This window comes from Dendropsophus ebraccatus, chromosome 5 (assembly GCF_027789765.1).
Source record: "Dendropsophus ebraccatus isolate aDenEbr1 chromosome 5, aDenEbr1.pat, whole genome shotgun sequence".
Taxonomy (NCBI): domain Eukaryota; kingdom Metazoa; phylum Chordata; class Amphibia; order Anura; family Hylidae; genus Dendropsophus; species Dendropsophus ebraccatus.
The window spans coordinates 24,220,572-24,232,001 of NC_091458.1; positions in this window are offsets into that span (position 1 = coordinate 24,220,572).

Genomic DNA, 11,430 nt, shown 5'->3' on the forward strand with positions numbered 1-11,430 from the left:
GGAGAACCAGCTGGGAGAGGACCATGCTGCTGTGTGCTCCTCTTCCCGCTCTGTGTCTGTGTGAGCAGGATGGCTACATAGATTTGCATTATGCGGCCATCCAGGTCCTGTGACACAGAGCTGGGAGAAATGGCGCTGAGCATGGACTTCTCCTGACTCATTCTGATCGCCCTCAGTCTGAACAAAATGTCTTTGGACATGTCAAAAGTTTTTCTTTATAATTGCATGTACTTAAAATAATTAAAGGGGTTATCCAGCGCTACAAAAACATGGCCACTTTCCCCCTACTGTTGTCTCCAGTTTGGGTGGGGTTTTGAAACTCAGTTCCATTGAAGTAAATGGAGCTTAATTGCAAACTGCACCTGAACTGGAGACAACAGTAGGGGGAAAAGTGGCCATGTTTTTGCAGCACTGGATAACCCCTTTAAGTCAACTCTTACTGGCACACCCGCCAGCACTACTAACAATCCCTTTTTGTCAGACATTTCAGTATATCTGTTTGTTTAGTTTGTTTTAGGTTGTAGGGCTTCTGTGACTTGAGTCGATGGGTGTGTTTTGGTTTACTATTTACTTAATGACATCTTAAAGCAAATGTACCATGGCGCTGGTCTATTACCGAGCACCAGTGGGAGGAAACCCCCTCCCCTCAGTGATGCAACTCCATTAGAATCAATGGCGCTGCGTCATAGTGGATGGCCGCCACTTAATGGCAAATTTTTGCTATTTTTTTAAAACAACGTCCGTTGTATTGAAATAATGGCAGGTATTTACTGTTATATGGCGGCCATCCACTCAGTTTCAACATTATGTAAACATAGCCTTTCTGTGTTTTCAATCCACTCCTGGTTGAGGTTGCAAAATATTGACCAGCCTTACGGTACAAACTCACTGGGCGGATCAGCAGTGAGAAATCGCAGCGAAACCCACTGTGGATCCCTGCGCTGTACACAAATGGGCAGACAAACTCGCAGCAGGATGGACATCCCGCTGCGAGTTTGTCCGCAGTCTGCCCTGTTAACCCCCCACCGGCTGGAGCCTATACATCACCTGGTCCCCGCTCCGGCTTGCTTTGGGGGTTCCCGGCACGTCCCACTCGGCCAATCAATGCGCTGCCCCACCGCAGCACACTGATTGGCTGAGTGGGACGTGAAGACACCGGGAGCCCCGAAGCAAGCCGGAGCCGGCCGCGGAGCTCTGATGCGGGCGCATTAGCTCGTGCCCGCATCAGAGCTTCCCATAGCCCACAGTGTGAACTGACAGGTCTTTCTGCGGCCGGAATTCACTGAATTGCAGCCGCAGAAAACGGACATGTCAGGTTTTTCCGGCACCACATGGAATCCCGGCCGGAGCGTGTACGATGTGTCAGGATCCCATTGAAAATAAGGCTATGTTCCACCCCTCAAAACTACGGCTGTAGTTCTGTGTCGAGAACTACGGCCGTAGTTTTACATAGTGTGAACATAGCCTAGATCAGTAAGATATATTTTCTGTTCAGTCCATGAAGGGGCCCGACTACTCCACACCCAGCCTTCTGTCCCTCTTGGTATACATTTACCGTCTGTCTTCTCTGCAGATCTTTCCGTCACCAGCACACAGCTCTATAGCTTCTCTTGTTATGCCCCCAATTTTATCTATTATATATAAAATGTTGGCAACATATTGAAGGCCATTGTCCTTTTATTGTTACATGGGAAATCCCTGTTCTTCCTGATGCCGATACAGTCACCTCTGGAACGATGTGGACAAAGGGAATATTACGCAGTAAGGAAAAGGGAGGATTGCATAAACACACTCCGATAGGAAAGAATGCCAGGAATCTGCTGGGACCAGGTCCGATAGTACATCAGGCTGGAATATGGGAAAGAAGTCATTTTTCTATGGTCTGATTTACAGCTTCTTGGATGTTGTCACAATATATTCACACTGCTCTATAATATTTTACTAGAATATATGCAACAAGGTTCTAAAGTATGTGCCCCCTTCCTGATGTCTTCCAGTTTTTGTTTGCATTAGAATTCCATTAGAATCAATGGAACCCTATCATGGAGGGGCTAGGGTCTCCTCCCACTAAGGGTGGGTCGCCCCGCCTCCAGTGCTTCAGCCTAGGCCTGGTGGTACAGTCACTTTAACTTCAAAGACAAAAGATGCTTGATCATAATATGTGCGTGGAGATGAGAAGAAAAGAAAAACAGCACAAATTTAATTCAAAAAGTTCTTTACTTTATTCCAGTATCTACAGTATGTTACAGGTAGAGAATACAGTGTGTTGTGTGGGTGGGGCCACAATGAAGTGACTGCAGTTGAATAATTCAGTAACACAATGAAAATGCAATGTGTGAACACAGCCTAGATGTTCTGCAACAGATTTAGGAGGGGAGTAGGCAAGGTGGAGGACTGTGGGAAAGCAATGCAATCTGGAACTGGTAGTACTGATCAGCTGCTGAACCAGAAAGTACAACAACATGCAAAATGTATGAATTAAAGAAAGTCCCATTGTTTTGGGTCTGGAGCTTCCTTTACCCCCTCTATGTGCTATAGCGAAGAATTGCTAACATAGAGTGAATATTGGCCTGTCCATGTATTTGATGGCTTCCTGTTATTTTCCCAGCATGTAGCACATTTCTGCTGCAGTCAGTCTGTACAGGGTTTTAAAAGTTTTTCCCCCCAGAAACAGTGCCACACTTGTCCATTAAGCTATGTATGTTCAAAAGCCATATATTATATAAATGACAATGAGATCAGCACCAGCACCTCTCCCTGTACTGAGATCAGCACCACACCTCTCCCTGTACTGAGATCAGCACCAGCACCTCTCCCTGTACTAAAATCAGCACCAGCGCCTCTCCCTGTACTGAGATCAGCACCAGCGCCTCTCCCTGTACTGAGATCAGCACCAGCGCCTCTCCCTGTACTGAGATCAGCACCAGCGCCTCTCCCTGTACTAAAATCAGCACCAGCGCCTCTCCCATAGAAGTTCATCCTAGTCTCTCTATCCAAAAGTGTATGAACGCTCATCATCCAATAAAAAAACACACCTATTTACCTGTAAAAAAAATAATAATAATAAATAAATGACAATTCATATCATAATGGCTGATTTTCTCCTAACTGATTCAGTGGTCTGGATACCTTACTATGCATCATCCTGCACTACCATACGCTTCTCCTGATTGGTGGGGGTCGGATCAAAACTTTTAACATGCCTGTGACAGCTTAAAAGTTATTTATTTGTCTTAGGAACGTACGAGCATGGATTATAGGTAAACCCTAGTTCTAGGCCCCCACAACTGTCCCTAGCTAGGGCTGGTCGTACAACAGGTTGATGTTCCCTTCCTTCAGCAAGGAGTACAGAGTACAGAGTGTGATTGGACCAGTCCTCTGGCATCCAGACCACACAGATCACTGACTGGTAAGGAAGGAATATAGGTGGTGAAGGAACTATCAATCACAACCAACCTAACCATCTGCTGCTTAATAAATACAGCAGGAGAAACAGGTGTAGTGGAACCATACCTATCTGTATATCAGCGATACCATCTTATGATTTATGTATTTCATATCTATCAATCTGATACTTATATCGGTCTATTTATCTCATTTATTTCATAGCTATGTATGTCATATCCATTCTACCTACCTACTACAATATCTAATATCTACCCACCTCATGTCTAAAGTATCTCTCGTTTTTTCAGAGGATTGCCCATCTAGATGACCCAAATTCTTCATTGTATCCTTAGGTGGTAATCTCACAGAAGCTTCACCATATAAATATACTGATATTCGTTATATTCTTGAAGAAGACCTATGGGAAAAATGTTTCCGTGCCATTCGAATGTCTTCTTTGGCAAAGTCCTTCCTCATTCCCCCAGATCTAATTTCTCTAAACTACGGCCCTAGACTAAACAAGTTAATGAATACTATTTATCTTATACTGAAAATTCCAGTGGCAAGAATTCCAGTATGGCGAGCCTAATATAAACACCAATAAGTCAGCCCTTGTTAAGTCAATCATTAAACTATTTGTGCATATCTCACTCATTACAGATTCCTTATCCTCTCCACATAATAGAAGCTTGAGAACATGATATTGGGCAAATGGCCGCACTCCAGAGCAAACAATGGGAAGGATTACATCTGATTTCTGCTCCGGTAGCTGCAATGGCTAATGCACTGGATGTTCCATTGATGGAACATGATGGGAGTAAAAATTAAAGGACATCATAATTCACAACTTTGTTCAGTACAGAGGGCATCAATACTGGTTTTCTCAGAAAATAAGATCTACCCCGAAAATAAGACCCAAGTTCATTTTGCAGTCTTTTTTTAGATATGATCCAACAGGGCCAAGGTTCAGGTTTGTACAAACCCGAACCATCTGCATTTGACTCCCGCTGCCTTCCCGTTCCGTGGGGAAGGTGGAGACAGCCCAAGTAGGGCCTGGAAAACTCGGATACAGTCTAGGTAATAGGCTGTATCCCTGTTTTCCAGGCGGTACTTGGGCTGTCTCCACCTTCCCCACAGAACGGGAAGGCAGCGGGAGTCAAATGCAGATGGTTCGGGTTCCTACGAACCTAAACCTCAGCCCTGTTCTATCATCTCTAGTATTTTTTGAGTAGGTATGAAATATAAACCCTTCTCCAAAAATAAGCCTTAGTTACAGTTAGCTGACCAATCAGGGCCAGACTTGTTATGCTCCGCCCCCACCTGCTCAACACAAGCTACAGGGCAGGCAGGAGGGGTAAGAAGAGGCACAGTAGGGGACATTGAATATGGGGGGCGGAGGGTACATGGGCCAACTACAGGGGGAGGGAGGTATACATTATGGGGGAACAACTACAGAGGGGGAGGCAGGTATCCTGTATGAAGGCTACCTGCAGAGGAAGATGTATACAGTATGGGGGAACAACTACAGAGGGGGGGGGGGTATACAGTATGAGGGCTACCTGCAGAGGGGGATGTATACAGTATGGGAGAGAGCTACAGGGAAACAGTATGGGAGCCCAACAACAGTGGGACATATAGTATGGTGGCTACCTATCATACAGAGTGGAGCTACAGTGTAGGGGATACTATGTGTCTCCGAAAATAATAACTACTCTGAAAATAAGCCCTAGCCCTTTTTCAGAGAAAAAAAATAATATAAGACCCTGTCATATTTTCAGAAACACTAGAAGTTCAGTAGTACATACGTACGGTTAGAGAAGGATAGCGGCGTGAGCATGGGTTTAGGGTTGGACGGAATAGAGGAATCATTTTGTTACACTTTCAAAAGGTTAATATTATGTATAGAAAACCCCAATAAAGTCCTTATGGCTGTGACCCCTGGATTCTTAATAGTTCTCTTGTGATTAAAACAAAAGCAAAAGACCAATTTTCAACTTAAAGGATTGGGTGTGGTCTAGTGGTGGTGTTACAGTGTGGGCAGGTGTGTCTAGTGGTGGTGTTACAGTGTAGGCAGGTGTGTCTAGTGATGGTGGTGTTACAGTGTAGGCAGGTGTGTCTAGTGGTGGTGGTGTTACATTGTGGGCAGGTGTGTCTAGTGGTGGTGGTGTTGCAGTGTAGGCAGGCGTGTCTAGTGGTTGTGTTACAGTGTAGGCAGGTGTGTCTAGTGGTTGTGTTACAGTGTAGGCAGGTGTGTCTAGTTGTGGTTTTACAGTGTGGGCAGATGTGTCTATTGGTGTTACAGTGTCGGCAGGTATGTCTAGTGGTGTTACAACATGGGTAGTCAATACAGGACTGCCCTACACTGTGTGAATGGTACAGTAACAGCCCATCCTACTTGAATAACATCAGTTATCCAGTCATTGTCCCTCTGCATGTAGAACACATATCATCTTCTTGGAGGACAATGCTCCAGCTCATCGAGGTCGCATCATTAGGGAATGGCTGCTGGAGACTGGGGGACCTCATATGGAACGGCCTGCACTCTCCAGACTTGAATCCTATAAAAAAACTATGGGATCAGAGTCGCTGTGTAGAGGCCGGTAACTCTGTACCCCAGAACCTCAATGACCCAAGGGCCGCCCTTCAAGAAGAGTGGGGTGCCATGCCTCAGTAGACAATAAAGAGACTCGTGAGAAGCATGAGAAGTTGTTGCCAAGCTGTAATTGATGCTGAAGAGCACATGACAAGTTATGTAGACAGTGACATGTTGTTGGGGTATACCCACCACCGGGGGCGGCTTTTGTTTCAATAAATTGTTTGAGATGAGGAAATCACCATTGCTGCTTCTACTTATATACCCCATAATATAGTATCACTGGAGCGGAAACATTTTACATACATTTGCCCCCCAACTTTTTAGTAGTGTGAAAATATATATATATATATATATATATATATATATATATATATATATTTATTTATAGACAACGCTTTGTTTACGTCCATAATAAATGACTTATACCCCTGTGCCTTGTAAAACATTAGCTACAATCATCGGCATTGTTGGATTACATTCTCGTCTCTTAATTGTCCGGCTATTTCAGGAAACGTCCTTGATTCTCCTCCACCCTTCAGCTCCTTCTGCTACAGACCTGGAATGTTTCTTGTTTACTAAAGCAGATACTGCTTGTGTTCTTGGAGCTTTCTATATGGGATCTACAGAAGTATTCAGGGGTCACTAGGCTCTCTTAAAGGGGTATTCCCATTTTATGAAAGGAATATTCTATTACTTTACGGTTCAGGGAAGAAACAGAGTGCTGCACCTCACACCTATGGCTGATACTAGTGCCGCTTGGCTAAATAAAAAACACATCAGAATTTTGTGTATGAATTGATCAAGCCATACTGCTCCATGTACCTCGTGCCGGTATCTGATACACATGGGTCCCTACACTAAGTCCACACCGTGCCAGTCAGTGGCCACCAACCCCGCAGGCGCGCACAGTCAGGGAACGGGGGCCATGGGACGGCCCTGCGACCCCCATGCCACAGGACCAGACCCAAAAACACCACACCAGAACCCGGCCAGCACCGCCGGCGGAGAAGGTCGCCCCCAAGCAGCACAAGTCTGGATGAGGTATTGCACTCACCATAGCTGCTGCAGACTTTACGGTCAATGCCTGGGACTGCCACTGCTCCTGAGAATGTAAGTCACATTGCACAAGGACAGGGGTGGCGCTGTTTATGGAAGAACCTCTACTGCTCGAGAGAGCACTGAAGCCCAAATTGAAGACCTACGAATATGAAATCAAAGTTTTTGAATTTCGAAAATCAAATTAGTAAACTTTTTGTAAATTTATTTCCTTCTACTTCACTAAATACAGAAAATTAAGATGAATAACTGGACAGAGCTTTATTAGTTCTATTAGATTATGGGGTAACCCAGCCAAGCATTGGCAAGTGATAAAGAGATCTATTTTATGTTCCTGGCCGCTGGAGTGCATGTGGTTTGTGCTGAAGCTGCACATGGCAATTGTGTTACAGAACACAGGAAGTGTCCTCCGGAGGATGGATGTCCCTAAATAACATGGAGACATACACAACTCTAAGGTACTTATTGACATACAGACCATAATTCTGGGGAATTAATGACTGTTTTTAGATATACAGTGACCCCACCAGCAGAATAATGAGTGCAGCTCTGGAGTATAATACAGGATGTAACTCAGGATCAGTACAGGATAAGTAATGTAATGTATGTACACAGTGACCCCACCAGCAGAATAGTGAGTGCAGCTCTGGGGTATAATACAGGATGTAACTCAGGATCAGTACAGGATAAGAAATGTAATGTATGTACACAGTGACCCCACCAGCAGAATAGTGAGTGCAGCTCTGGGGTATAATACAGGATGTAACTCAGGATCAGTACAGGATAAGTAATGTAATGTATGTACACAGTGACCCCACCAGCAGAATAGTGAGTGCAGCTCTGGAGTATAATACAGGATGTAACTCAGGATCAGTACAGGATAAGTAATGTAATGTATGTACACAGTGACCTCACCAGCAGAATAGTGATCGCAGCTCTGCGGTATAATACAGGATGTAACTCAGGATCAGTACAGGATAAGTAATGTAATGTATGTACACAGTGACCCCACCAGCAGAATAGTGGGTGCAGCTCTGGGGTATAATACAGGATGTAACTCAGGATCAGTACAGGATAAGCAATGAAACACTGTCAACACCTTTTCCCAATAGTTTGGATGTAATAATGCATTTCACCTGTAGTGGCCGCTGTTGGGGGAGTGTAAAGCTGGATGCTGCTGCTTTGGAGATAACAGCAGATCATTGAGGGGGTTAGAGAGGCCAGATTTTAGATCAGCTGATCACCAGGCAGGCTTGATAAGATTACCTGCTTACACTTTGCACTAGATAATTATAAGGACGGATTAGACAGAACCTTGCAGTTCTCCGTTTTGCACCGGCTGAACATTCTTTGCCGCGGTTTGCCTGTTTATAGAACATTGTTGCGGGTAAATGACATATATCCTTAATTAAGGGAACGCTGTTTCACATTTGTTCTAATGCGACTTCAAAAAACGTTCACAGATGTGGAAACCCAAAGCTTTTTATGAGCATTAATTTGCTGCTTCCATTCCACCGCCGCTCTTACTGTGACTGCTGCCCTTGATTTAGGGAAACGCCGAGTTTAAGAGAGTTGAAACAAGTTGGGTATAAAACATCTCCAGGCTTGTTTCCAATGCTTTCAGCAGCGAGCGCTCTTGGGTGTTAACAAGACTGGAACCTCCAAATGCTCTACTGGTTAGCTGTGTGTATCTAAGGGGAATGTGTATGATAGCTAAGCCTCTGTTCACATTCTATCAGAGGTATCTGTCAGGATCCGACCTCCAATATTACTGTATGCTAAAAGAGTGTCCACTGGGCATTCACTGAACCAATGTGCATCAGCATAACACTTCATTTCAGGTCCCCTCCGGCACTTCAGTGGATAAATGTACTGTATGTGTATGCGTATTGCTATGACAAACAGTGCAAAGCCCCTTTACCCATTGAAGCCCTAGGGCAGCCAAGAACTCCAGTGCTTGAAATCACTTTGCACTCGTACATATATACAGCACTCCTGCAGTGCCTTTTCACTAAGACATTGTTAGTAGAGATGAGGGCAAACCCCCTATTCCACGGGCCGACTGTTCCCAGCTTGCTGCCAGCGATATTACTACACGCGGCGGCAGCGAGTGGGTAAGTGCGGGGAGGGGGGGGTACCGGGAGCTGCGGGGGGAGCTTCCTGGGTGATTGCTAGATCACCTGGGCAGCCCATAGAGGATAGTGGTGGTCCGCTGCCGCCGCTCCTATACCACGGAGTGACAGAAGCAGATCGCTGCTATCACAGTCATTTGTTTTTCAACATGGTCGAGAGACAAGCGACTGCAACGATCAGCCGACATGAACGATGTCGGCTGATTGTTGCCTTCTATTCCATGGGATGATTATTGTCCGAATACTGCTGATAATCGTTCGGTGGAATAGGGCCTTAACTCGAGCATGCTTGAGTCTGATCATTTGCCATCTGATTAACGGTGACTGAAGAAGTTGGATGCAGCACTAGGGAGTCCTGGAAAACATGGATACAACCATAGGCGATAGGCTGAATCACTGTTTTGCCAGTCTCCCTAGGTCTGCATCCAACTTCTTCAGCCATCGGTATTCAAATGCTGAATGATGAGTTGTACTCTCTACTTGTTAGTAACAATACCTTTGCCTAATATGACCCTAGAGGGGCCACTGGACCAAGAAACGGCACACTGGGGGCGCAGATACCACAGACTTCCACGTGGTCAATAGAGGATTGATGTAATCCGCAAATGAGTAAAAGGGTATTTATTTGCTTGTAAACAATGCTTTTCGGCCCTCCACATCCTAGGGGGCCTTTCTCAAGTAACTCTGGCCAAATCTAAAAACCCACGGCTGGCAGGAAGTGGGGGGAACTTAAAGAATCTATGATTTCCTGTCCCCATGCTCCCCACCCCCAGTGCTATGTCACCAGCTCTCTGACAGCAGTCTTGGCAGAAAGTACCTGCTCAGCCAGTCAGTGACTGCAGAGGTGTCCCAGTCACTGACTGACTGAGCAGGCATTTTTCATCCGGGACAAGATGTTGCAGGAGGCAGGTGGAGGTACATTAGCGTTCAAGCTGCACTGCGGGGGAATGAGGACAGGTAAGTATAGATTCTTTATTATTTTCCCCCTACCCTCTGCCTTTACTGGATTTTAATATTTCCCCAGATTTTGTATCCACCCCACGTATTAATTATATTTTTAACACCCCTTCACAGGAGAATTCCCATTTCATAAAGTGATGGTATTTTAGGGAGTATATGTTATAAATATATATTATTTGATCAGAATGGGGCTTGTGCTTGGAACAGACCAACATTGGTCATATCAATAGTTTCCCAAACTTACAGCAGCAGAAGTGTCTGGAGGAGATAGCATCATGACAGGTACCCTTAAAGATAAACAAGAGTGCCATTCACTGACAGCAGGCAGAAGTATTGAAAATGGCGAGGAACTCAAAGTATATTAGAGAATTTCAGAACTTTTATTCATATAAAGCATTAAACCTATTCAAAGGAGATGCTTTTACTACTCCATATTGTTCACTGTATTCTGGGTACCACCAAAGTACCAGAGAACCCTGGTTGGCACAAACATGGGCCCCTAATACACAAGGGTCCCAATGGAGAATGGTCCCTAGAATAATCTCCTGGCTGTATTGGTGCCATCTGCGGTATAGTCTGATACATGAACCCATTGACTCTTAATTTCTTTATTATGCAAGGCAGATACTAATAAACGCTACTTTGATATCGGTATAAGGAGTTGGGAGGAAGCCACGGAGAGAAGTATAGGGACATCCACCCAGCAAAGTGAACCATATTGTGAAATTCTAAGCACCTTTGTCCGTCGTCCCTTGAATGAGGAATCTGTTTAACACAAATTCCAATTATTTCTCTTAACCATTCTGCTAAGAAGTAGAATGGCTCCTTTAATATGCAGATTTAAGCCCATGATGACATTCAAGTGTGCGCTGAATATTCCAATGGTGAACAATTAAGTAGATAAAATTTCCTTTAATTGGGAAGCTCTGTGTGCTCGAGCCATTGCTGCGTTCTCTTAGCTTTGATCTATTCAGAGAGGCCATTATACATGTGCGTCTCTTGTACTCTCCTAAACCCCTTAGTATGCATTGGGCTCAGGTCAGTGTAATTACCATCTTTTCCAGCTGAGATCACTGGTATGATTTGGCAGTGCCCCAGCTAAGTGTTGTCGTCTTCGGAAAGGAATTCCTTACAGGTTCCCTCTAAGCCTTAAGTCGTATTTGTTATATACATCTGATTTACCCATGAGAACACAACGACGGGCCCTTGTTTCGGGCTAAGTTCTTTTGTTAAAGACACTGAAAGTGGAAAAAAGAAACAAGAATGAAGCCTTGTGACGTCAGGCAACTACTTTGACAC